We start from the raw sequence: 27,789 nt of genomic DNA on the forward strand, positions 1-27,789 counted from the left end.
GCTCTCTGGTGCTATATTCTGACAAAAGAATCCATTAGAGAGGTCTAATGTTGTTTTGTATTTTTTGCACACTATGTTATTCATTAGTGCAGCACTATGCGAGTTTTGCACTGCAAAAGTTTTGCAACATGAGTTAAGGTGTCTGTAGTCCAAAACAAGACGATATGAATTGTCTGGCTTGGAGACAGGAAACAAAGGGTTGTTCATTTGTGAGGTGCAAGTTTCAATCACCCCCTGGTATTCAAGTTGATCTAGGATCTCTTTTACCTGTTTTTTAGCTTCTTGCTTAATTGGGTACTGCCTTTGTGCAGTAGGTTGTGATTTTAACTTGATTTTATGAGGAGGAGAGTCCTTATCTCATCCTACATGATTTTTATATAAAGCAGGAGCTAGAGCTACTGCCCACTTTCTTGCAAGTGTATATTTTTTATGAATTGGAATATGATTTGAGAAGGCAGGCATAATTATTTCTTCGCCATGAGGGCACTCCCTGACAAACTCGGGTGGCCAGTCTCGTTCAGCCAGAAGGATGTCATAGCCCTTGGAGAGATTATCCCAAAATAGACCCCTTATTTTTCTAGTCTTATCCCCCTCTATACGTAATGTTATTTCATATATTTTATGAGGTTTGCTAACTCTGGTATCGGCAGTCTCCACCTGAATGTATTCATTCGTGTCCACTGTCTCCAGATGATTCATAAGGACTTTGCGAGCTATGCTCACTTCTGCTGCGCTGTCTAGCATTGTCTGAGCCCATTCTCCGTTTTTCAGTTGTGTCCTCAGTATTCTCGGCATTGTTGATTACTTTAATGCTGGCTACCTTCTTTTTTGGAAATTGTAATTTTTTATTTGGATGAGCAGGTTCCTTGTCTTTGGACTTGACGTGCTCTTCCCTGTGTTCTGATCGTCCTCTTCTTTCCGATTTCTGCGAGGAAGTCTGAAAAGATTGAGAGGGACTTGTATCATTATCTTGATATCTATCAGGTTTCTTTATATTATCCCTATTTCTAAGGTTGTATTTTTTCACAGAGGGCTCCCTTTGGGGAGATTTGCGTCCTTGGTCAGGAGATCTTTCTCTCCGCCGAGGAGATCTTCCTCTGGTCTGGAATCTTTTTTCTTTAGGATAGGATTGTGTTGGAAAGGCGACCCCAGGGGAGACAGAAGGTGTCTGACTGTCCGCCCCGAGGCCCACCTCTCTGTATGGAATAGGCCGAGCGCCGTAGGGAGGCCTCCTTGGCGAGGCTCCTCTCCTACAATCGTAACAGCAGAGCAATCACACTACTTACAGATAGACACTACACAGGAAGGATGTTCACAAGAATCTTTATATAAGTACTCAAAGCAAGTTCTTGGCAGGGTAGCGGCAAGGATCGAGGGATCCGTAATGTCGTGGTCTTTGGGGAAAGGGGGTAGCGGGACAGTCTTGGCACCCACTGGTGCGTGGATAGTTCAAGGGTTCAGGCCGCGACCGCGTCAGCAGGGCCTCGAAGATAGTTCAGCTTGGTCAGGCCGCGACAGCGTCAGCAGGGCCTCGAAGGTAGTTCAGTTTGGGCAGGCCGCGACAGCGTCAGCAGGGCCTCGAAGGTGGTTCAGCTTGGTCAGGCCGCGACAGCGTCAGCAGGGCCTCGAAGGTGGTTCAGCTTGGACAGGCCGCGACAGCGTCAGCAGGGCCTCGAAGGTGGTTCAGCTTGGACAGGCCGCGACAGCGTCAGCAGGGCCTCGAAGGTGGTTCAGCTTGGTCAGGCCGCGACAGCGTCAGCAGGGCCTCGAAGGTAGTTCCAGGTGCAAGAGTTAGGATCAGGATCAGCCGCGACCAGGTCAGCAGGGCTTCGACTCCAGATACAACTGCCGTCTTGATCCGGGGCTGGCCCAGATATAGGACTGGAGGGCTTTGATGTCCGGACCCTCGCGCCTGGGGGTCAGAGGGGCCGGGATGAAGGTGTCCAGACACCCAGCAGGGGGGCGGAGCCAGCGCCCAGGGAGCCGGGAGGGCGATCGATACCAGGCGTCCGGGGGCGGTGGAAGGCCCATCGAGACTCTCCTCCTCCGGGGTCTGGTCGAGTGGCCACTTTACCACCTGGGAGGATCCTGGTGCCTCAATGTCTGGGCTTCGCTGGGGCCGGGCCCGGGATGGCTGTGGCCACGTGTTCGGGGCGTGAGGGTCCCAAGATGGAGTCGGGCCGGAAAGGGTGGCCTGGACAGGGTGCCAGGCTGGCAGCGTTGGCGAGCAGGTTCTGCCGGGGTACCAGGGAGGGGGAGAGCTGTAGGTGGCCGGGGAGGCTGCTCGCGCCGATGGTTCGTGAATGCGCGTGTCAGGGGGGTCGATAGTAGGTAAATGGAGGGCCGATGTCGTCCCGGGCCCTCCATGCGGACGGGGTCGGACCACGCCACGAGGCCGTGTCCAACACACGTCCCCTTCAGCTGAAGGCGGGGAAAGTCACCCATCTTCCTGGGGGCTCTCTTCGTCGAGGCGGAAAAACCGGGACAGGCCGTCAGCGTTGGCGTGGTCACTGCCAGGGCGATGCTCCACAGTGAAATCCATGCCTTGGAGGGAGATGGACCATCGCAGCAGTTTGGGATTTTCGCCACGCATGTGCATCAGCCACCTTAGGGGCCGGTGGTCAGTCTGCACCCGGAAGTGGGTGCCGAAGAGGTAGGGCCTGAGTTTCTTGAGGGCCCACACGACAGCGAAGGCTTCTCTCTCGATGGTGCTCCATCGCTGCTCTCGGGCCAGCAGCCGCCGGCTGATGAAGGCCACAGGATGGTCAGTTCCCGCGGAGTCCATTTGTGATAGGACCGCCCCGATGCCGTGTTCCGAGGCGTCGGTCTGGACCACAAACTCTCGGCTGTAGTCGGGGGCCTGGAGCACAGGGGCGGTACACATGGCTGCTTTCAAGGTCTCGAAGGCCACCTGACACGCGGGTGTCCACTGCACTTTCTGTGGCCGGTTCTTCAAGGTCAGTTCCGTGAGGGGCCCCACAATGCTCCCATAGTTCTTGATAAAACACCGATAGTACCCCGTGAGCCCCAGGAAGGCTCGGATGGCGGTCTGGTTGACCGGGGGTTCCCAGGCTAGGATGGCGTCGATCTTGGGTTGGAGGGGAGCCACTTGGCCGCTCCCCACTTGGTGTCCCAGATAGGTCACGGACCCTTGGCCTATCTGGCATTTGCTGGCCTTCACAGTTAGCCCGGCCCGGCGGAGGGCGGCCAGGACTTCCCAGAGGTGTTTCAGGTGCTCAGCCCAGTGGAGGCTGTAGACCGCAATGTCGTCTAGGTAGGCGGCACTGAACTCTTCTAGCCCCGCCAGTACTTTGTTTACTAGTCTCTGGAAGGTGGCCGGGGCGTTTTTCATGCCGAAGGGCATCACCTTGAACTGGAAGTGGCCGTCGGGCGTGGAGAAGGCGGAGCGCTCCTGGGCGCCAGGGGTGAGGCCGATCTGCCAATACCCGGCGGTGAGGTCGAAGGTACTGAGGTACTTGGTGGCCCCCAGGCGGTCGATCAGTTCATCGGCCCGGGGGATGGGATGTGCGTCGGTTCTCGTAACAGCATTCAGCCCCCGGTAGTCGACGCAAAACCGGAGTTCTGGCGGGGTGCCAGGTGCGGCGGCCTTGGGGACCAGGACCACTGGGCTGGCCCAGGGACTGTCGGAGGGTTTGACTGCCCCCAGGGCCAGCATCTTGGTGACTTCCGTCTGGATGCAGGCCCGAACTCGGTCGGGGACCCGGTAGGCCCGGTGTCGTACTGGCTGACTGTCCCCGGTGTCGACATCGTGGACACACCATTGGGTAACCCCGGGGGTGAGGGAGAACAGATCTGTGAATTGTCCCAACAGCTCTTGACAGTCCCGGCGCTGTGCCGGGGTCAGGTCGGGGGAGAGAGAGATCCCTTCGACGGAGCCGTCCTTCTCCGTGCACTTTAGGAGGTCGGGCAAGGGCTCGGAGTCGTCTTCGGTCCCATCGTCGGTAGCGAGTAGCAGGCTCATTTCGGTGCGGGCAAAATGAGGTTTGAGCCGGTTGGCGTGCAGAACCCGGAGGGGGTTCCGGGGAGACTCCATATCCACGAGGTAAGTGACGGGGCTCTTGCGCTCGATCACCTTGAAGGGCCCCGACCATTTGTCCTGGAGGGCACATGGTTCGACCGGGGACATGACCCAGACCCGCTGGCCCGGCTCGAACTCGATGGAGGAGGAGTGCTGGTCGTACCAGCGTTTCATGTCCTCCTGACTGGCCTCCAGGTTGGCCTCTGCAAGGGCCCGGAACTTCCGAGTCTGGTTTCGGAGGGTCAGGAGGTACCGGTAGACATCCGGTGGTGCGCCTTGGATGGTAGTTTCCCAGCCCTCTTTGACTAGGCTGAGCGGACCTCGGACAGGGTGTCCGTACAAGCGGGTGGCGTGGTCCACTAGGACAAGTATGAAGCGATGCCCTTGCGAGGTTTGAGGGTCCAGGGGCCCCACAATGTCTATTCCCACTCGCTCGAAGGGGGTGGTCACTACTGGAAAAGGTTGGAGCGGGGCCTTCACCTTCCCCCCGCTCTTTCCGCTGGCTTGGCATGTCGGGCAGGTGCGGCAGTGGTTATGTACATCAGTGCGCATTTTGGGCCAGTAGAAATGGGTCACCAGGCGGCTGTAAGTTTTGTCCTGCCCCAGGTGCCCTGCGAGGGGCACATCGTGCGCCAGGTTCAAAAGGAAGTCTCTGAATCGCAGGGGAACCACTAGCACTCGGCTGGCCCCCAGCTCGGCAATTTTCTGTTCACTATATAGGAGGTCGTGGTCCCAGTAGACCCAGTGGGACCCTGAGGTGTCCCCGGTAGCTTGGGCAGCGGCTTGTTGGCGGGTCCCCTCGAGGGAAGGGCAGGTCTTCTGTTCCTGCCGAAACTGTTCTCGGGTGGGACCACCCTCTTGGCGCCATTGGGCGAGTTCGGGGATGTCGCTGAGCTCGTGGTGGTTTCCGGGCTCCGAGGGCCTGGTCTCGGAGTCGCATTCTTCATGGATGGCAGAGGGTGGTGGCTCGGGCCACTCCGGCTCTTCGGTCGGGGCGGCCTCGGTCGCTGCCGGGGCTCGGGCCGCCATAGATCGGGTCGTCGCACAGACCCACTCTGGTAATCCCATCATTCCTAGGTGCTCTCTCCGCTCGACTTGGGCCCAGGGGGAGCTCTCGAGGTCGTTCCCAAGGAGGCAGTCCACGGGGGCGTCGTCCCGGACGGTCACCTTCAGGGTGCCCGACACTCCCCCCCCTTCGAAGGGAATTCGGGCCATCTGGCATAGAGTTTCGGAGTTGTCGGCGGCCCTCACGGGGCAGTGTACGTTCGGGATGATCTGTTCGGGGGTCACCAAGTGGCAGCGGACGGCCGTCATACTGGCTCCCGTGTCTCGGAGGGCTTCGGTCCGTCGTCCATTGATGTGGACCCACTGACGGTATTTTCGAGTGTTGCTCGGTAGTGGGGCCTGGGGGACCAGGTCTCTATTGCCCAGGCAGGCTAGGGCCATGGCGGCCGGTTCATACTCGATTTGATCTTCCTCGTAGACCTCTTCGTCTTCTTCTCTCTCTTCTCCCAGAGCTGCAGCAGCGAACTGGCGGGTCGGAGGCCCAGTGGTGCCGGGACGCTGGTTCATGGGGCAGAGGGGGTCACTGGCATAGGGACCGGTCCGCTGGCATCTGTGGCAAGTAATTTTCGGGGGGGGCCCCGGCCGTGCTGGGGGGGTCCCTCTTCAGGGACGGCGAAGTGTTACTCGGGGGGTTCCCTGGAGGGGGACCCCGGCCCGAGGCCGGCGGGAAGCTTCGGCTCTGGTTCTGTCCTCCTCCGCCTCCCCGCTGGCGGGGGTGCCCCCGGCCGCCCTGACCGGTTTCTCCTATCGGTGTTCGGGGGACCCGGGTGCTCACCCATCGATCTGCCTCGACGGCGAGTTTCCGGGGCTCGGTTAGCTTGCTGTCGAGTAGATGCTGTCGGAGCTCGACAAAGCAGTTGTTGGAGAGGTGCTCCCAAACGATGAGGTCGAACAGCTGCTCGTAGGTGGACACTTTGCTGCCCTTTATCCATCCTTCCAGGGCCCTGCTATAAAAGTTCACGTACTCGACCCACGTGGTACCGGGGATTTTCTTGCAGTCTCTGAATCTCTGCCGGTACATCTCGGGGGTGAGGCCATACCGGACAAGCAGGGCGTCCTTCATGTGGTCATAGGAGGACATTACGTCGTCGGCCAGCTCCAGCAGGGTGTCTCTTCCTTCGCTGATGAATCTCCCCCATAAGCCGGCACCCCAGTCTGTTCGCGGAATGCGGTGCGCGGTCATGGCAACTTCGTACGCCTTGAACCATTGCTGGATATCGTCATTCTTGTAGTACTCCTTGACGATATCCTTCGGGATGTGGACCTTTGGGTCGGCAGGAGGTGAGGGGTTCCGGGCTACCGTGGTGCCAGCTTCTTCGAGTTTGGCTTTGATTTAGAGTTCTTTGAGGCCACGCTCTTGTTCGTATGAGAGTTTTTTTTCTTCCAATTCTCTTTGCCGCCGCCTCTCTTCCAGATCTCCCTCTAATCGCAGTTGTTCAAGGGCCATTTTCTTTTCTGCTAATTGGAGTTCTCCGTCCAGCCGGAGTCGGGCGAGCTCTAGTTCATGGAGCCGACTCCTCTCTCGCTCCCGGGCATCTTCGTGGGAGAGGCCCGGGTCCCTGTTGGCGGTTCTTTCCTCTATGGGGGCTATGACGGTACTCACGGGTACTTCTCGGACAATGTCATCGTTCGTTTGGGGTGGGGTCTCTCTGGTCTCCACCCAGGTTTGCAGCGCTTCTTTGAAATCGTCCTTTGTGCTTAGTCCAGTGGTAGCGATACCCAAGTCTTTGCAAAATTGTTTAAGTTCTTTATGGGTATACTCCTCTAACAGGTCTTTCTGGAATTCTGCGGTTGTTCCGGCTTCCTTAGTAGTCATCGTGGCTGTGGGTCTCTGTCAGTAGTGACGTGTTACTCGCTGTACGATTTGCGTGGGCTCGGATCCCGTCGCTTGCCACCAATGTTGGAAAGGCGACCCCAGGGGAGACAGAAGGTGTCTGACTGTCCGCCCCGAGGCCCACCTCTCTGTATGGAATAGGCCGAGCGCCGTAGGGAGGCCTCCTTGGCGAGGCTCCTCTCCTACAATCGTAACAGCAGAGCAATCACACTACTTACAGATAGACACTACACAGGAAGGATGTTCACAAGAATCTTTATATATGTACTCAAAGCAAGTTCTTGGCAGGGTAGCGGCAAGGATCGAGGGATCCGTAATGTCGTGGTCTTTGGGGAAAGGGGGTAGCGGGACAGTCTTGGCACCCACTGGTGCGTGGATAGTTCAAGGGTTCAGGCCGCGACCGCGTCAGCAGGGCCTCGAAGATAGTTCAGCTTGGTCAGGCCGCGACAGCGTCAGCAGGGCCTCGAAGGTAGTTCAGTTTGGGCAGGCCGCGACAGCGTCAGCAGGGCCTCGAAGGTGGTTCAGCTTGGTCAGGCCGCGACAGCGTCAGCAGGGCCTCGAAGGTGGTTCAGCTTGGACAGGCCGCGACAGCGTCAGCAGGGCCTCGAAGGTGGTTCAGCTTGGACAGGCCGCGACAGCGTCAGCAGGGCCTCGAAGGTGGTTCAGCTTGGTCAGGCCGCGACAGCGTCAGCAGGGCCTCGAAGGTAGTTCCAGGTGCAAGAGTTAGGATCAGGATCAGCCGCGACGAGGTCAGCAGGGCTTCGACTCCAGATACAACTGCCGTCTTGATCCGGGGCTGGCCCAGATATAGGACTGGAGGGCTTTGATGTCCGGACCCTCGCGCCTGGGGGTCAGAGGGGCCGGGATGAAGGTGTCCAGACACCCAGCAGGGGGGCGGAGCCAGCACCCAGGGAGCCGGGAGGGCGATCGATACCAGGCGTCCGGGGGCGGTGGAAGGCCCATCGAGACTCTCCTCCTCCGGGGTCTGGTCGAGTGGCCACTTTACCACCTGGGAGGATCCTGGTGCCTCAATGTCTGGGCTTCGCTGGGGCCGGGCCCGGGATGGCTGCGGCCACGTGTTCGGGGCGTGAGGGTCCCAAGATGGAGTCGGGCCGGAAAGGGTGGCCTGGACAGGGTGCCAGGCTGGCAGCGTTGGCGAGCAGGTTCTGCCGGGGTACCAGGGAGGGGGAGAGCTGTAGGTGGCCGGGGAGGCTGCTCGCGCCGATGGTTCGTGAATGCGCGTGTCAGGGGGGTCGATAGTAGGTAAATGGAGGGCCGATGTCGTCCCGGGCCCTCCATGCGGACGGGGTCGGACCACGCCACGAGGCCGTGTCCAACACATTGTTTATTTCCTTCCCAGCTCTTTTTTTGTGTTGTTAAATTATTTTTAATGAATACCTTTTCAGGACTTTCAATCAGTTGTGGTTTCACCGGTATTCCACCCAGACTATCTCTTCCTAGTTCTTCATAGGAATTTTCTATGATTCTGGCAATTTCAGTTGGTTGGTCTGCTATATCTGTTTCTTTTAACCTTTGGCGGATCGCCACGTTTGCTGCTTCTCCCTTTATGTTGGCTAATAATATAGCCGAGACCTGCTTGAAGTCTTTCAGTAATTTCATACCAAGAGTTAAAGCGGGTTCTGGACCATATTCATCTTGAATTTGTTTTAGCATATCTGGTATTACTGACATGGATGGTACACCATGTGTTTTTGTGTAGATGGAAGCAAAGACTGTACCCCAAGTGTCACAGTCCTCCACGTGTGGTGCGATTCCCATTGGAAGACAGATAGTCAGAATCCTGTGTTTCTCAAGAGGAGTGGTGTCTGGAAACACCGCCTCTATTTGAGTGATTTTTTGTGCTAGCCAGAAAGGTATTTGTTCCCGTTTTGCGGGTACTTTACCTAGACAGGACTGTATGTTCTGTGGTGTAATTTTATTTGTGTTCCCCTGATGAGGGGTCAGCTGTGAAATTTTGATTGCCGGTTGGATTGTTGAAGTCCGCATTACATATTGGACTAATTGTCTATGTACTTTTATTAATTGTTTTAGTTGTACTAAAAGAGCTGCTGCAGACATCCCTTCGATGTCTGGATGTGGTGAGTATCCGGCTAGGACCGGCCACGTTGCTCCTGGTCTACCTAGTGGACCGAGCCTGGTGATGTGATTATTATGTTTTAGGGCGCCATTAAACAAGAGCAGGTGCTCTTGAAATTTGAGTGGTACTTCCACCTCCTTGAAAGGAATGTACTCTTCAGGAGGTTCTTCTGTTTTGTAATAGTGGAAGACCTTTGTTACAGCGTTTGCTGCTGGAAAGTGTATCCATGAATAGAATACCTCTGTCTGCCGATATTCGTGTGCCTCAATTACGAATATGACTGTACCACCTCTAGGTGTCAGTCCATTTTCTATAAGTTTTAAAGTTACAGATTTCCTTTTGTTGACCGGGATGAGTATTATATCCGGGTCTGCTTCTTGCATAGTATTATCAGCTGCTTCTAGTTCAGCTGCTATTCTAGCTGTCTCTCTTTCTTCTTCACTGTCTACCATTTTACCGACAGGAAGGTTATCCCGTTTATTTGCAGATCAGGTTTCTTATGGAAACAAAGATTAGATGCACAATATTTTGGAACAGTGTATCCTTCAACGTTGACTAAACCAAGAACCATACATAGGAGTCTCCTCCTGCGAGGTTTGGCGGATATGACCTTTCACCCACTCCAGGCGTCTTTGGAGTATTATGGGAAAAAAGGGGTTCTGTGTGAAAAAGCACGACTGAGTTACTCTAATGTCTTGCGTTAGTTTTATCGCCTTTCCAAACGTTGGGCGCCATGTAGTGTAGTTCCTATTATCCCAATAGGCTCTGCGCATTGGAATAATACCTTCAATAGTATAGACCTAGGACGGAGGTTAACTAGGTTCTACTGACGATATTAGACTTAAAGTTTTGGGTTTGCCAGCTAGCTCAGAGTTCACTAGAAACTTTCTCGAATAGGCAAGGAGGAGTTGAACCTCCCTGGATAGACAAGAAGGGATTTAGTTTCTGACAACCATAGAACATGACAACTTTGCTCTCCCCTAATCAAGAGTGTATCTCTAGAGTCGTGTGAAAACAAAAGACAACTTATTTTACTCAGTCAGTTCAGTGCATTCTTAGTTTCACCAGAGTGTAGAGAAAAGGAAGAGACGGGCGTATTCAATAAAAGATGTTATTTATTGATCAGTCTCTTTTCTCGTACAAGAGAAATGAATCGATATTATTGCAATACTTATGGTTAAGTAAAGTGCATACAGTAAAAGAAGAATTATAAAATAATACTGTAAAAGCATTGATATGGTTTCTAAGCCATATGATTGTTTTAAAATGGATAAAATAGATACATACATATATACATTTGACTAATCGTACTCAACTGGTGCTTCTAACTACGCCTACCCCGGTGTACCTGACCTAAGCCTAATACGTGGGCGGGAGTAGATAAGTAGCAGTTTAAGTTAAGTTTGTTTTGCCAAGGGACTGACTCAAGAATTCTCTGCAAGGGGTTATTCAGTTCTGTACCTTAGATCTAGAATGGTTGAGGGCTGGTATCTCTCTTCTTTGGTCTTGATATTCCAGGCTGCCTGCAAGGGCTGCTTGGAAGCGCCGGAGCTGGATTTCTCGGCAGGAGAAAGCAGCGTCTCGTTCTCAGCGCGTCAGGAAGGCGGGGCAGCGCCAGCGGGCTTCACTCTCTGCTGGGCTCCTCGGCAAGTCTCGCTGCTCCGATCTCGTCACCACCGCGTGTGTTTGCTTAAGGCAATGTCGGTAATATTTATACCTGTAAGGTGCCGAGATTGACGTAAGGATGGACATAGATACGTCAATAAGGATGTCATACGAACTGGTCGTTAGCACATTCTTTACTGAAGTTCTTGGTGAAATCAAAACAATGGCCGCAGGGATTTTCCCAGGTTGTCATAGGTTTGATTTGTTTTGAGAACTCCGTATGCCTTATCAGGGGCTGAAGGAATAGTGCTTGCCTAATTAGATGGCAAGCGTTATGACCTAATCAGATAACGCGTTCCTGTGCCGTGGTGTGGCTTAATCAGATAACAGTTTTTGCATCGTGGGATGGCTGCTAGTTAATTGTTAACCAGAACAGGGTCAGGAATAGGGGGATCGATACAGAACCTATAGGAATACATCACAACACCTGCTGATGTACGTGACTAACCCGTAGTCAAGCTCCTTCTTGAGCTTCTCGTGCGTGCAGGATGACATTACTGTATATGTATTGTGGAAAGGCGTGGTGCAGCTGCCAGGGCGGCTGTCCTCGGAGCCCAGGGTTGACATAGATAAAGGTAATAAATACATGTCAGCGCGAAGGGTCCTTCCCCTGTTCAGCCAGGCCGTTAATTAACAGTCGGGTGCTCGGAGTTGATGGTAGTGCTGGGGGGAGGGTAGTGGGCGCTGAATGGCTCTCCCCTCCCCTCAGGGTTGGCTTTCCTATCTTTAGTCCAGAGGTGAAGTAGGGCTAGCAGTATAGGAATGCGGACACGGGATCAGACTCCTTCATGTTTTCATGTTCTTTAAACGACCACCTCATGGCTATTCGCCATAGTATGTTTTATTTATACTTGAAATGTCATATTTTAGCTGCCTCACAGATTATGCAAAAAGCGACTGTCTCTAGACTGATCTCAAGGTGCAGCGCTAATCCTGTAACACATTGATTTAAGCTTTCAAATTCATTATTTAGTTTAAGGTTTCTGCCCGGTCAGAATATATGTTCCTCTTTTATTATGCATTTATTGACACTTCCGATCAGCAGGCTGAGCCGTTTCGGCACACGAGGAAAAAAGCAGTAAAGAAGGGTTTCCCGTGTTGCAATCCTGGGCTAGGGTGTTCTTTTATGTCAGAGTGATGTAAGCCGCCGTGCCCCTCAGGGGCTCTGCCCCAAGCACCGCCATGTAATTAAAATGTGTTGCTCAGAGGCTGCTCTAAATTTTATAATGTTATTGTACATCAATAGTCGGATAGAAAGGAAGCGCCCTATAAATAATTTAGTTGCAGGAAGATCTATTACTTCAGAATTTAGATCTTGCAGGGGATTATCTGCACTCCACTGGACTGGTATAATTGTCATTTTGCATGCGATTTATACATTTCTCATATGTGATTTGTTTCATAAACGATATACTGCATGTAAATATCCGCGGTTAGGAGTAAGATTGACTTTGGTATAGGACGCAATGCAATGTTTTTCAAGGCTGGTAAATATTGCTGTTTAGTTGGGACGAAGTTTTACTTGCATTCCCAAACGAGGCAACTTACCTTGGTACAGCATAGCCACGGAATAAGTAAATTTGTGTGTCAAAACCAATAGTGTTAATGATTAACATGGTTAATAGAAATCAATAATACACTTTTCTCACCAATTTTCCATTCACTTGAACTGCATCCTAGGTGGACAGCAATGATATGCTCTCTGTTAGCGTCCATGCATCTTAACGCTGTGTTAGGGCACTCAGAGGAGTTGCCATAGTCTGTAGTCAAGATTGAAAGCTAGAACACCCAGCTGCCTTTCAGGCACAAGAGTAGCATTCGGTGTCCTTCCAGGTTGTTTCACAAAGATGGCTAGTTTAAATCGTTTACGTGCGCATAGGAGCAAATGGGTTTTGACCGGAATGTCTGAGTAAGTGCTAACAGAACAGTGTTTCATGGGGAATGGAAAGTACCCCTCCCTGTTTCAGAGCTCCATTGGCCCCGACATCCTTATAGCGCACCGTCTCTAATATTTTCCCCTTTGGAACAACGTCTCAGATGCATCTAAAATTTTGGCCATTTTCCCCTGGGCACACACTGCGGTGGCCCTTCCGTATGTTGGAAACTGGTTTCTAAGGCTTAGGTTCAGTCTTCCGCTTATGCCAACCACAGATCAATGTCGGGAAAATTACATGCCACACTTCTACACTGTGCTTGAACTCCCTTGCTTCCCCCGCATAAACCCAACGCTGGCCGCCGAGCATACCTTTTATTTTGAAAACTTGCACGTTGTGCGCACGGGCATGATGTTTCTTGGGTGTGGGCGGTAACACACACTGGTTGTAGAGGCTGTAAGTGGCATTCTATGAACACCACGTGTGGTCGGTTCATGGGTGGTACTTACGCTGAGGTGTTCGCTGGACTGGAGAAGGCTGGGATATTAAATCTAGCAATTATACTTGTATAATCATGGGTCCGTTTCCCGACAACACTAGTCATGCCTTGCCAGTTCGGATCCCTCTAATTGATCCCTTAAGTCTGCGCACACGGTAGAGATGTTGTAGCGGTCGCGCGAATGTTTGCCTATCATGAGTAGGGCCATTATTTGTTCTAGCTTGAAAGTTGTACTGTGACACAGACCCATGTACCTTGTCGCCCACCCTATTGGTCAATTGGGGCTGGGCCAATTATCCCTACGGCGGGCCGCGGTATTTCATCTTTTACACCTGCCTCTGGCTGGATCTTTATGTCAGGAGGAGTTAAAGACGTGTGACTGGGTGCCCCTGTGCAAGAGGTGTGATACATCAGGCATGCAGCAAGCTAGAACTGTATGAGGTGACTAAGGTGTACGTGTAACTGTGCGCCCATGTTAGAGATTGGTGTTATTCCAGACAAACAGTAAGCCAACTTGCATGAGGTGATCAGTATGTACAGGTGACCGAGTATCCAGTTCTAGGACATATGCGATACACCATCCAAGCAAATGCTACTGCATAGTGTGGACAATATGTACACACAACCGATTGCTGGTGTACAGGAGATGTGCAGTGTTTCAGGCCACCAGCGTACAGATATGGTATGTTGTGGCTTAAAATATCTATGCGATTGAGTGCCCATCTTTGTGGGGCCTTTACTAGAGCAAGCCGCCCACTGCATGATATATGTCTTCATGTGACGGAGTGCTTGTTTGTAGGGGATGTGCGACGCAACAACCCCTGCATGCTTTGGTCGGAGGGCATGTATATGAGGGGCATGTAAATGAGTGGCCATGCAGAGGAGTGCATGGAACAGACACGATGTGAGGTGTGCGCAGCGTACATGGGAATGAGCGCCTGTCACCTGCAGGAGAGGTGTCGAGCAATGGGTCATGTGTGCACAGCAGACTTATGAATGACTGCTCAGTCCAGGAGAGGCTCGTCGTTGTGCGCTCAGAAAAAATGTATGTGAATGGACACCTGCTCTTGCGCATTTGTAAGGCCATTTGAGCGTCTACGGGACTCCATCTAACATTGTCTCAAAACAAGATAGTGCTGCAACTGTCTGAACAGTATGTACGTAGACCACAACAGTGTGGAATCAGCGTGCCAAAGGTGTTAATTTTCAGTCACTCTTCAAGTCTTTGGCGTCTTTTGGGTCTGTTCTAATTCAGTAGAACAGGCTCTCCATAGTTTTACACGTCTAAGTGTGCTATGGGGAGCCCCGAGCCGCGTCATGTGACTCTTTTATGGCTGCCAAAATTAGGATAATTAGCTAATTCTAGGTCTAGACCTAAGCCAATAGGTTCTTAATAACCCCTTGCGCATATCAATATCCTGGGGCCTTAACCAAGAGGTGTAGTCAGTCCTGTTATAGGTACAATCCCGGGACCTGCACTGTTTTAACTTAACCTATGAGAAGAAAGGTCACATGACAATAGTCTTTTCGCTCTTCCATAATACTGCTGCTGTCTGCCATCAGTTCAGGAGCACCGGCTGCCTCTCAGTAGAATGTAGGGCCTACAGCCTGCAGTGTTACACTCATTCACGTACAAGTGAAGCAACTGTTGCAACAACAGCCTGTGCCTGGACTGCCAATAATACCTAAAGAAGGGGGCCCCTAGAAGACTCTCAATATAAATTTCTCAAAAAGTTTTAACAAGCTATTAAGAAAATTGAGAATGATCTATCTGGTATCCTACACCCCCTTTTGCTCGTTTCACTATTATGGGTGGTGGCTTGCACGAGGGGCTCCTATCAGGAATCGGACACACGGCTCCTCGATCATGGTTAGTATGGTTGGGCTCCCCTGGCTTGCGTTGAACAGCCTCGTGAATGAACCTGAGTATCCTTTAGATTCCTTTGTGCCCCTCCCAAGGTGAGAAGCTGGCCTGACGTTTGAGGTCGCCAATTAGGGGGGCACCTTGGTTCAGTTTAATAAATCTCTTATGGCGGGGGTCGTAGGTCAACCTTATAGACAAGCTATCCTTGAGGTACCATGGACTAAGCAGCCTCCAGACAAAACTAGGGGTCATGTGATACCAGCTGTTTACCTTTGCAATCCGGTTATCCATTGTAAGTCCATCACGCAAGTTACTAAATTTATGCATTGCGCACTGAAATATCCCCTGTACGTTTCGTGAGTATAGTTACACAAGCGTAACCAAAGCACAGTTTACAGTTGAATTCTCAGAACTGCGAAGTTGTACATTACTGGGTGTAGGCTGCTGATACATTGTGTGAAGGTGTGTAGTGGGTCTCAGTGACATGCGCTGGTTCTCTTATCGTATAGATTAGGGAGCGATATCAGCAGGGGAGGCCCTCTCTTCACCTGGTCTCTGACCAGGGGTATGACCTCACGAACCTGGGATAGTCTACACTATTGCTGTAGAGGGATTGTACCCGGGGGTATATGCTGATTAGTGTCAGAGGGGCATTGGTTTCAACAGGCGTGTCATTATGCAGGTCAGGATCTTAAGGGGGCACCTGGTTTCAGTCCCGGCAATCCCTTGGTGGTGGTCGTAAGTCAACCTTACAGACAAGCTATCTTAGAGGTAGCATGGCCTAAGCTGCTTCCAGACTAATGTGTGATACGAGGCGCCTTCAGCAGTTGGGGCCCCTCCTCATCACCTTGTCAGTAACCTGATAGTATGACCTTACGAACCGGGGATGGTTACACTAATGTTGTGAAGGACCCGGAGGTATCCGCAGATTAGTGGTAGAGGGGCCTGGGTTTCATCTGGCATGTGATTTTCATGTCAGGATCTAAAGTCACTTTGAGGTGGAAAGGGTCCACCGCTCACCTGTCGTTTTGGTCTTGTTCCTATTGGAGTGACGAGAAGCTCTGCAGAGCAAGGGTTGCAGGTTCCCAAAGTAGCGAAGTGGTGGGGCGCCCGGACGGCGACGGTGGCCGCCAGCCGGGCTGTGGCGGAGTTACAGGGCAATCCGGAAGCAGAGAGGTGCAACACTGTACTTCAGCGGGCACATAGGGGTGCCAGAGCCTACCCTAGAACCTCATGGGAGGTCCAGGAACCCGTGTCGGTGCCCCAGTAGTCCTTCGGGCGGTTGTGGGCCTGTGCAACCGGGGGTTTGCCTAGATACGCCCTGCAAGGGGCGTGAGTAGTGTGATTACCATAATGGTGCAGCAGTTGGGTGGTTCGCCACTGTGCTGATTGGCTCATCAGGCGGGCAGGTGGCGAGAATGCGGCCTGTCCTTGGATTGCCCGTAAAATAACCCACCGTGATTACATAATGTTGTATGTAATAATAAACCTGCAGCAACTTTTCCCAATCTTAAGACTTTTGTCTGTGTGTTATTTGCGGGATGTTGGATATGTTGGGGCGGGGGGTTCCTGTTGCCCTGATGTGACTCTGCAGCTGTGCGAGTCTCAAGAGAAACAACGATTTATATCAAATATATAATGAAGGTAGGAGCCGTCTATAACTCGAAGCCTGGGATTTAAGCCGGATCATCAAGGAGACAAGCTGGGTTTGTATCTTTACTCCAGAATTTCAACAGTGACACCCTGCACAAGTCCAGGACCAGATCCACGCCAGGCTTTCAAGAGAACCGACCAGGGTTCAAAGCGCCCCATTTGCGTCTAATCCATAATCTTCTGTGGAAATCCGGGGCCTCTGACAGGGACCCATCGCGGTCTACTCCGCCTTCCATCCTTCCAATGTCAAGGTTTCTTGTACCACATGGTATGGGAAGAATAAGCATCTCCCATTCGGAGCCCATGATCCAAGTAATGTAGCGCCTAGAGTCGGTGGCTGAGAACCGAGAACTGGCTGAAAGTCGCTCTCATGAGATGAACGGAGAGCCCCCGCCCCCACCCCACGCCCCACAGACCGAGCTCAGCAAAAGCCACCAATGGACCTGTTGAAATGAAAGCGGTATCCTGCAGCCCGCCCCCACCCCCAGAATGAGAGAATGAGTACCTGGATAGAACAGAAGGTTCAGGCACCTGCTCCGGAGACCCGCCCTCGCTGCATGCTTCCGGAGCGCTGCCGCCCCCTCTCCACCTGCCCTCTCTGCAGACCTCTGCCCTCCTTTACTTTTAGTTTCACCCTCTTTGTGGCTGTAAAACGCCCCCGAGAGCGCGCGTCGCCTCACGTCCTTCCTGGTTACAGAGCGGAAACAAACAGTCCCTTCACTACTGTTACGTCTGCAGGTAGTAATCATCAATACACGCAGGTAAGACTGTTCATCGTCCTGGCAGAACCACGACTCTTTTATTAGGCAAACAAATCCCACCCCCAATTAACCAATTAGCCCAACACCCTTTATTAACAACAGCTGTGACAGCGCAATCCCTTTTGCCGCCATTCACAGTCAGGTAAGCGCCATGACCACATCACAACTACAACCGAGTGTGGCCCTTGACGCTTTAACACGCGAGGACCGAGCCGGGGATGGTACAGCGCCTGGTGCACGTGCATTCACAACCTAGCACCGAGCCGTGGATGCTACAGCGCCTGGTGCACTTGCATTCACAACCCAGCACCGAGCCGGGGATGGTGCAGCGCCTGGTGCACGTGCATTCACAACCCAGCACCGAGCCGGGGATGGTACAGCGCCTGGTGCACGTGCATTCAAAACCCAGCACCGAGCCGGGGGTGGTACAGCGCCTGGTGCACGTGCATTCACAACCCAGCACCGAGGCTGGGAGTGCACAGTGCCTGGTGCACGTGCATTCACAACCCAGCACCGAGCCGGGGATGGTACAGCGCCTGGTGCACGTGCATTCACAACCCAGCACCGAGGCTGGGAGTGCACAGTGCCTGGTGCACGTGCATTCACAACCCAGCACCGAGCCGGGGATGGTACAGCGCCTGGTGCACGTGCATTCACAACCCAGCACCGAGCCGGGGATGGTGCAGCGCCCGGTGCACGTGCATTCAAAACCCAGCACCGAGCCAGGGATGGTACAGCGCCTGGTGCACGTGCATTCACTACCCAGCACCGAGGCTGGGAGTGCCTGGTGCACGTGCATTCACAACCCAGCACTGAGCCGGGGATGGTACAGCGCCTGGTGCACGTGCATTCACAACCCAGCACCGAGCCGGGGATGGTACAGCGCCTGGTGCACGTGCATTCACAACCCAGCACCGAGCCGGGGATGGTACAGCGCCTGGTGCACGTGCATTCACAACCCAGCACCGAGCCGGGGATGGTGAAGCGCCTGGTGCACGTGCATTCACAACCCAGCACCGAGCCGGGGATGGTACAGCGCCTGGTGCACGTGCATTCACAACCCAGCACCGAGGCTGGGAGTGCACAGTGCCTGGTGCACGTGCATTCACAACCCAGCACCGAGCCGGGGATGGTACAGCGCCTGGTGCACGTGCATTCACAACCCAGCACCGAGCCGGGGATGGTGCAGCGCCTGGTGCATGTGCATTCAAAAACCAGCACCGAGCCGGGGATGGTGCAGCGCCTGGTGCACGTGCATTCACAACCCAGCACCGAGGCTGGGAGTGCACAGTGCCTGGTGCACATACATTCACAACCCAGCACCGAGCCGGGAATGGTACAGCGCCTGGTGCACGTGCATTCACAACCCAGCACCGAGCCGTGGATGCTACAGCGCCTGGTGCACGTGCATTCACAACCCAGCACCGAGCCGGGGATGGTGCAGCGCCTGGTGCACGTGCATTCAAAACCCAGCACCGAGCCGGGGATGGTACAGCGCCTGGTGCACGTGCATTCACAACCCAGCACCGAGCCGGGGATGGTACAGCGCCTGGTGCACGTGCATTCAAAACCCAGCACCAAGCCGGGGATGGTACAGCGCCTGGTGCATGTGAATTCACAACCCAGCACCGAGCCGGGGATGGTACAGCGCCTGGTGCACGTGCATTCACAACCCAGCACCGAGCCGGGGATGGTACATCGCCTGGTGCACGTGCATTCAAAACCCAGCACCGAGCCGGGGATGGTACAGCGCCTGATGCACGTGCATTCGAAACCCAGCACAGAGCCTGGGATGGTACAGCGCCTGGTGCACGTGCATTCGAAACCCAGCACCGAGACTGGGATGGTACAGCGCCTGGTGCACGTGCATTCAAAACCCAGCACCGAGCCTGGGATGGTACAACACCTAGTGCATGTGCATTCAAAACCCAGCACCGCGTCTGGGATGGTAAAGCACCTGGTGCACGTGCATTCAAAACCCAGCACCGAGTGGGGGATGGTACAGCGCCTGGTGCACGTGCATTCGAAACCCAGCACAGAGCCTCGGATGGTACAGCGCCTGGTGCACGTGCATTCAAAACCCAGCACCGAGCCGGGGATGGTACAGCGCCTGGTGCACGTGCATTCGAAACCCAGCACAGAGCCTGGGATGGTATAGCGCCTGGTGCACGTGCATCCGAAACCCAGCACCGAGCCTGGGATGACACAGCGCCTGGTGCACGTGCATTCGAAACCCAGCACAGAGCCTGGGATGGTACAGCGCCTGGTGCACGTGCATTCAAAACCCAGCACCGAGCCGGGGTTGGTACAGCGCCTGGTGCACGTGCATTCGAAACCCAGCACAGAGCCTGGGATGGTACAGCGCCGGGTGCACGTGCATTCGAAACCCAGCACCGAGCCTGGGATGACAGCACCTGGTGCACGTGCATTCGAAACCCAGCACAGAGCCTGGGATGGTACAGCGCCTGGTGCACGTGCATTAAAAACCCAGCACAGAGCATGGGGTTGCACAGCACCTGGTGCACGTGCATTCAAAACCCAGCACCGAGCCTGGGATGACCCAGCGTCTGGTGCACGTGCATTCAAAACCCAGCACCGAGCCTGGGGTTGCACGGCGCCTGGTGCGCGTGCATTCAAAACCTAGCACCGAGCCTGGGATTGCACAGCGCCTGGAGCACGTGCATTCAAATCCAGCACCGAGCCTGGGATTGCACAGCGCCTGGTGCACGTGCATTCAAAACCCAGCACACTCATGCTGTATGCAGTGGGGGGCGGGAGCCAAATGGAATGACAGCTTAACAGGCCAGTGGAAGAACAGGGCTGACCCAAAGTGTGTGCGTGTGTACATCATAAATACACATTATGTATATTTGTATTACATGAAGCTAGTGAGCGAACGCTGACCCTGTAACCAGGTGAGGTCGCCCCCACGCACCGCTGCTTCCTGCCTCGCTTGCCTCATTTTCTGCCGCTTCCAGACGCCGGACGACCCAGCCGCCGCTGAGCCGCCCTTCGACTACTTTTCCCGCCGCTGCCTCCCTGCGGCCCCGCCCCCTCCAGCCCATTCGCCGCCCCGCCACCCAGCTGCTCCTCCCTCCCGGCTCCTTACTTAAGGGGACCGCGTAGTGGTGCAGGGAGCGACCGCTGAGCCTGTAAACAGGCAAGGTCGCCCCCCACGCACCGCTGCTTCCTGCCTCGCTTGCCTCGTTTTCTGCCGCTTCCAGACACCGGACGACTCAGCCGCCGCTGAGCCGCCCTCCGACTACTTTTCCCGCCGCTGCCTCCCTGCGGCCCCGCCCCCCTCCAGCCCATTCGCCGCCCCGCTCCCGCCACCCAGCTGCTCCTCCCTCCCGGCTCCTTACTTAAGGGGACCGCGTAGTGGTGCAAGGAGCGACCGCTGAGCCTGTAAACAGGCGAGGTCGCCCCCACGCACCGCTGCTTCCTGCCTTGCTTGCCTCGTTTTCTGCCGCTTCCAGACACCGGACGACTCAGCCGCCGCTGAGCCGCCCTCCGACTACTTTTCCCGCCGCTGCCTCCCTGTGGCCCTGCCCCCCTCCAGCCCATTCGCCGCCCGCTCCCGCCACTCCTCCCTCCCGGCTCCTTACATAAGGGGACCGCGTAGTGGTGCAGGGAGCGACCGCTGAGCCTGTAACCAGGCGAGGTCGCCCCCAGCACCGCTGCTTCCTGCCTCGCTTGCCTCGTTTTCTGCCGCTTCCAGACGCCGGACGACCCAGCCGCCGCTGAGCCGCCCTCCGACTACTTTTCCAGCCGCTGCCTCCCTGCGGCCCGCCCCCCTCCAGCCCATTCGCCGCCCCGCTTCCGCCACCCAGCTGCTCCTCCCTCCCGGCTCCTTACTTATGATGCCCTCAGAGCGACCGCGCAGCGGGCGCCCCAAAGGCAAGCCCGTCCGCGCCTGGACCACGCCCAGCGCCAGGACCCCTGGCCCCCGCCGTTGCAAGACCACCCGACTGACCTACGATGCCACCCTCAATGCACTCAATGCCGGCCGGAACCCCGCCTGCTACCGTGCCACCCCGAAACGCACCCACGGACCCTTCACCTGCAAAGCCTGGCGATTCACCTGCCTCCGAACCTGCACCGCACCCGCCAAGCAGAGCACCAGCAACAACCACCTCAAGTGCATCTTGCTCAACACCCGCTCCGTCCACAGACACGCCGTGGAACTCTGGAACCTTCTCGACACAACTTTACCAGACGTCGCCTTCCTCACGGAAACCTGGATGAACGCCTCCTCAGCCCCCAACATCGCCATAGCCATCCCGGACGGGTACAAGATCACCAGGAGGGACTGCGTCAACCAGACCGGAGGAGGCATCGCCATCGTACACAAGAACACCATCCGCATCACGACCAACTCCGACGACACCCTCACCGCCGCCGAACACCTCCACTTCCAGATACACACCGACCCCAAGACAACCTTCAGAGGCACCCTCATCTACAGACCGCCGGGACCACGCACACAATTCAGCGAAGACATCGCAGACTTCATCAGCCCACACGCCCTCCCCTCCGCTGACTACATCCTCCTAGGGGACTTCAACTTCCACCTGGAGAACAACAACGACACCAACACCACCACCCTGCTGGACAACCTCACCAACCTCGGACTCAAGCAACTGGTGAACACCCCCACCCACTACACCGGCCACACGCTTGACCCCGTCTTCTCCTCCAGCAAGCACATCTCCTTCAGCCACTACACTGGACAGACCACAGCTGCGTCCACTTCAGCTTCAGAAGAACCACGACCCACCACCACCCGCAACAGGTTCCTCGCAGGAGCTGGAACAAGATCACCGCCGACCAGCTCACCTCCTCCCTCAGCCAGAACCCTCCCGCCAGCACAACGGACCCCAACGAAGCAGCCAGCAACCTCACACAGTGGATCACCAACTGCGCAGACAACCTCGCACCACTGAATACCCCTCCCAGCAGACCCGGCAGCAAGAAAGCCTCCTGGTTCACCAACGAACTCAAGAACTCCAAGAAGAACTGCCGTACCCTCAAGAAAGCCTGGAGCAACAACCAGACCACAGACAACATGACTGCCCTCAAGCACGCCACCCGCAAACACCACCAGCTGATCCGCACCATCAAGAAGACAGCATTCAAGGAACGACTGGACAACAACGCCCACAACAGCAAGGAACTCTTCAGCATCGTCAAAGAGCTCTCCAACCCCAGCGCCGGAAACAACGACATCACTCCCTCGCAAGACCTCTGCGACTCACTCACCTCGTTCTTTCACAGCAAGATCGCCGACATACACTACAGCTTCGGCGCACAGACCACGCACCCAACCACCGAGCCAACGCCCCCCACCACCACCCTCCGTGCCTGGACCCCGGTCAGCACCGAAGACACCACCCGTGTGATGATCACCATCCACTCCGGATCACCAACCGACCCCTGCCCCCACCACGTCTTCAACAAAGCCGACTCCATCATCGCACCCCAACTCCGGGACATCATCAACACCTCCTTCAACACCGCCACCTTCCCGGAGAGCTGGAAGCACGCCGAGCTCAGCGCCCTCCTGAAGAAACCAACAGCAGACCCCACCGACCTCAAGAACTACCGCCCCATCTCGTTCCTCCCTTTTCCTGCCAAGGTCATCGAGAAGACCGTCAACAGACAGCTTGCCACCTTCCTCGAGACAAACGGATCCCTTGACCACTCGCAGTCCGGCTTCCGAGCCAACCACAGCACCGAGACCGCCCTCATCGCAGCCACAGACGACATCAGATCCCTGCTCGACAATGGGAAAACAGCGGCCCTCATCCTCCTGGACCTCTCCGCAGCGTTAGACGCGGTCTGCCACCGCACCCTAGTGCAGCGCCTCAACAACACCGGAATCCAAGAGAAGGCACCGGAGTGGATCATCTCGTTCCTCACCGGAAGAACCCAGAGAGTCCGCCTCCCCCCGTTCAGATCCGAAGCCACCGAAGTCATCTGCGGCGTACCACAAGGATCATCATTCAGCCCCACCCTCTTCAACGTCTACATGAGCCCCCTCGCAGCCATCGCACGTCAACACAACCTCAACATCATCTCCTACGCTGACGAAACTCAGCTGATCCTCTCCCTCACCAACGACCCCGCCACCGCCAGAACCAGCCTACATGAAGGGATGAAAGACGTCGCCGAGTGGATGAAGAACAGCCGCTTGAAACTGAACTTAGACACGACGGAAGTCCTCATCCTGGGATCATCGACCTCCGCCTGGGACGACTCCTGGTGGCCCCCTGCCCTGGGCACCGCTCCCAAGCTAACGGACCACGCACGTAACCTGGGCTTCATCCTGGACTCCTCCCTCTCGATGACCAGACAAGTCAACGTCGTCGTGCTTCAACACCCTGCGTATGCTCCGAAAGATCTTCCGGTGGATCCCCACCGAAACCAGGAAGACTGTCACCCAGGCACTTGTGACCAGCCGACTGGACTACCCTCTACGCCGGAACCACAGCCAAACTTCAGAAAAGACTCCAACGCATCCAGAACGCCTCCGCACGACTTATTCTGGACATCCCCCGACACAGCCACATCTCTGGACACCTGAGAGACCTGCACTGGCTCCCCGTCAGCAAGAGGATCACGTTCAGACTCCTCACCCACGCACACAAGGCTCTCCACGACCTGGGCCCCAGGTACCTCAACAACCACCTGACCTTCTACACTCCCACCCGCCAGCTACGATCCACGAGCCTCGCCCTCGCCGCCGTTCCACGCATCCGCAGAGCCACCACCGGAGGAAGATCCTTCTCCTACCTGGTAGCCAAGACATGGAACTCCCTCCCCATCCACCTCCGGCTGACCCAGGACCATCTATCCTTCAGGAAGCAACTCAAGACCTGGCTCTTCGAGCAGTAGCAGACCCCTCCCCCCCCCCCCCCCCCCCAGCGCCTTGAGACCCCTCCGGGTGAGTGGCGCACTTTACAAATGCTATGATTGATTGATTGAGTGAAACAATTACACCGGTCTCTAGGCCAGACCGACCACTGGTTAAGGGGAATAGTTTCACCCCAAATCCCCTCCCCTTGAACTCTCGGTACATAGTTGTGTGTCAGAGCCTGCTCAGCTGCTATTTGCTCTGCTGCGGTCTCTGTAAAAGCTGGGCAGGGAGCCAGTCGGAAGGAAATGGTTTACTCTCTGCTGCAAGGCATGAACCCTCTGGGACACTGCACCTGGCGCTCTCTGCAAAGCTGCCCGGGCCCATGTCACGCGACACCTTTATTTAGCCCTACCTGTGTAGGCAACAAGACAGAGCCCGAGTCACAAAATAAAAAAAAACAACTGTAAAGCGACACCTGCAGGCTTAATCCGATTTGCGGATTTATTTTTTTAATTCTGAAAATATTTCTGGTGCACTCCTGAAAATCACAGACTCGTGTTTATGTGTGTGCACAACCACCTCTGTCCCCTCTATCAGAACGGCCACTCCACGCCGGGGGAGGGGGGGGGTATTACTCTGGGGTGTTATATTACCTCATACTCGGGTGTAATATTAAGTGTAAATAGGATGTAATGGTTATAGTGATTTGAGAACAAGTAATCTGCTTCCGGGAGACCCCTAACCAGTCTGGGAGACTGCTGTGGGGGCAGTTAAAACCAGGTTAATTCTTTAGGAGCTGCCAGTTTACAAGAGATTCAGTACTGAATAGATCCATGATGGGCACCTAACCTTCAGCTTTCATTCAACAAATGGTGCATTTTGGGAGATGCAGTCTTAGTTCATTATGCTGCAACAAACTGAGCCGCAAGCTGTAAAACGCAAAAGTTGATCTAAGTTAGTCGGTCCTATGGCCGTAAGTAGGCGCACCTGTGACGTCACAGGGGCACGTGGCCCCAGAAGTGATCTAACCCTTTACACATTATTATTGCAATGTTTAGCTCCGGCACAATTGAACTAAAGTAAGACTGCATGTCCCAGAATGACGTGGCATTGAGACACGTGGTAATGCCAAACACTGTGTTCCGAATTACGTCACCCCAAGGTGGTATATTTCCAATAGCCCCCGGATAAATAATTAATTTTACTGATTCATTTATGATCAGGTACACACAAATGTAAAGTTTTCTGGGAGAGGCTCATCCATTTCCGTGTTTTTACTCTGCACTCCGGTCCAGTTTGGGAACACTACAAGTACCAGAATGCAAAGCAAAATCACCTCAATGGATAAGACGTAGAACAGACTCAACGATCCACTTACTGACCTAGAAGTTGAGCCCAGCACTGCCAGAGACGCCCATCAATGGACCCCCCGCCCCTCCCTCGCCCGCGGGGTGCGCCCGTACCTCACACCGTGTGCTCTTGGGCGCCTCTGTACCTCACAACGTGTGCTCTTGGGCGCCTCTGTACCTGGCTCTGTGTGCTCTTGGGCCTGGCTCTGTGTGCTCTTGGGCGCCTCTGTACCTGGCTCTGTGTGCTCTTGGGCGCCTCTAGTCTGTACCTGGCTCTGTGTGCTCTTGGGCGCCTCTGTACCTGGCTCTGTGTGCTCTTGGGCGCCTCTGTACCTGGCTCTGTGTGCTCTTGGGCGCCTCTGTAGCTGGCTCCGTGTGCTCTTGCGCGCCTCTGTAGCTGGCTCCGTGTGCTCTTGGGCCTGGCTCTGTGTGCTCTTGGGCGCCTCTGTACCTCACAACGTGTGCTCTTGGGCGCCTCTGTACCTGGCTCTGTGTGCTCTTGGGCGCCTCTAGTCTGTACCTGGCTCTGTGTGCTCTTGGGCGCCTCTGTACTTGGCTCTGTGTGCTCTTGGGCGCCTCTGTACTTGGCTCTGTGTGCTCTTGGGCGCCTCTGTACCTGGCTCTGTGTGCTCTTGGGCGCCTCTGTACCTGGCTCTGTGTGCTCTTGGGCGCCTCTGTACTTGGCTCTGTGTGCTCTTGGGCGCCTCTGTACCTGGCTCTGTGTGCTCTTGGGCGCCTCTGTACCTGGCTCTGTGTGCTCTTGGGCGCCTCTGTACCTGGCTCCGTGTGCTCTTGGGCGCCTCTGTACCTGGCTCTGTGTGCTCTTGGGCGCCTCTGTACCTGGCTCTGTGTGCTCTTGGGCGCCTCTGTACCTGGCTCTGTGTGCTCTTGGGCGCCTCTGTACCTGGCTCTGTGTGCTCTTGGGCGCCTCTGTACCTGGCTCTGTGTGCTCTTGGGCGCCTCTGTACTTGGCTCTGTGTGCTCTTGGGCGCCTCTGTACCTGGCTCTGTGTGCTCTTGGGCGCCTCTGTACCTGGCTCTGTGTGCTCTTGGGCGCCTCTGTACCTGGCTCTGTGTGCTCTTGGGCGCCTCTGTACCTGGCTCTGTGTGCTCTTGGGCGCCTCTGTACCTGGCTCTGTGTGCTCTTGGGCGCCTCTGTACCTGGCTCTGTGTGCTCTTGGGCGCCTCTGTACCTGGCTCTGTGTGCTCTTGGGCGCCTCTGTACCTGGCTCTGTGTGCTCTTGGGCGCCTCTGTACTTGGCTCTGTGTGCTCTTGGGCGCCTCTGTACCTGGCTCTGTGTGCTCTTGGGCGCCTCTGTACCTGGCTCTGTGTGCTCTTGGGCGCCTCTGTACCTGGCTCCGTGTGCTCTTGGGCGCCTCTGTACCTGGCTCTGTGTGCTCTTGGGCGCCTCTGTACTTGGCTCTGTGTGCTCTTGGGCGCCTCTGTACCTGGCTCTGTGTGCTCTTGGGCGCCTCTGTACCTGGCTCTGTGTGCTCTTGGGCGCCTCTGTACCTGGCTCTGTGTGCTCTTGGGCGCCTCTGTACCTGGCTCTGTGTGCTCTTGGGCGCCTCTGTACCTGGCTCCGTGTGCTCTTGGGCGCCTCGTGCCTCCAGGCCTCGGTGAGCGGGGGTGACGCAGGGGGTCCCGGGCTGGCGGCAGCGCGGAGTGAGTATCCGGCCCTGAAAGTGAAACTCTCGGCTCTGCTGACTAATAACATCTGCCCAGCCCGCGCCCGGGGCATGATGGGAAGGCTAGTGTTTACCATTGACGTCACCCTGGTGACTTCCAGGGAGTCTCGTAGCCCTTGCAGAGTGCATGTGTCATCGTAAATGTATTCATGTAGCGCTCACTACCCTGCCCTGTACAGGAAGGTCCCATTGCCTCGGGTGCAGCGTTTGCTGCCCAGGTGTGATGAGGGTCCCAGGTGGGCCCCCCTTGGAAACGTCAGCACAGAGCCAACCCGGGAGGAATCTGAACTAAGTGTGATGTGACCTTTGCCCTCAAGGCTCCTTTGTGCAGCCCTCCCCAGGGTACAGGTTCACCCGGGTGCAGGGCTTAAAGTGGGGGTGAAAAAAAGTGGGGCGTGCCCGATGTAATTAAGGGTGTTGCTTAAAACATGTAGGCTAACAATCTATATCTGCTTAGCATCGCGTGCCTCCCGACTGGTATTACCCTGCTTCTGTCATTGCATCCAGATATATAAAACAAGCATTGGAAATGCAATAGGTCTCG

At 55.1% G+C, this 27,789-nt stretch overlaps 1 protein-coding gene across 6 annotated transcripts in view; it reads right to left on the reverse strand.

The window, feature by feature from the left end:
- LOC144772453 (apolipoprotein L3-like) overlaps nucleotides 1-27,308 on the reverse strand; it is a 69,444-nt gene extending 42,136 nt beyond the window's left edge. The window contains exon 1 of one of the 6 annotated variants that reach the window (XR_013599758.1): nucleotides 27,134-27,308. The gene's annotated coding sequence lies outside the window, so the exon portion shown is untranslated. Of the gene's footprint in view, nucleotides 1-17,096; nucleotides 17,241-26,333; nucleotides 26,361-27,101 lie in introns of those variants that run through there. The other 5 variants (XR_013599796.1, XM_078656871.1, XM_078657056.1 and 2 more) reach the window with 5 other exon arrangements.
- Nucleotides 27,309-27,789: the final 481 nt, after the last annotated feature.

The sequence above is a fragment of the Lissotriton helveticus genome, chromosome 1_1, assembly GCF_964261635.1.
Source record: "Lissotriton helveticus chromosome 1_1, aLisHel1.1, whole genome shotgun sequence".
Classification (NCBI taxonomy): domain Eukaryota; kingdom Metazoa; phylum Chordata; class Amphibia; order Caudata; family Salamandridae; genus Lissotriton; species Lissotriton helveticus.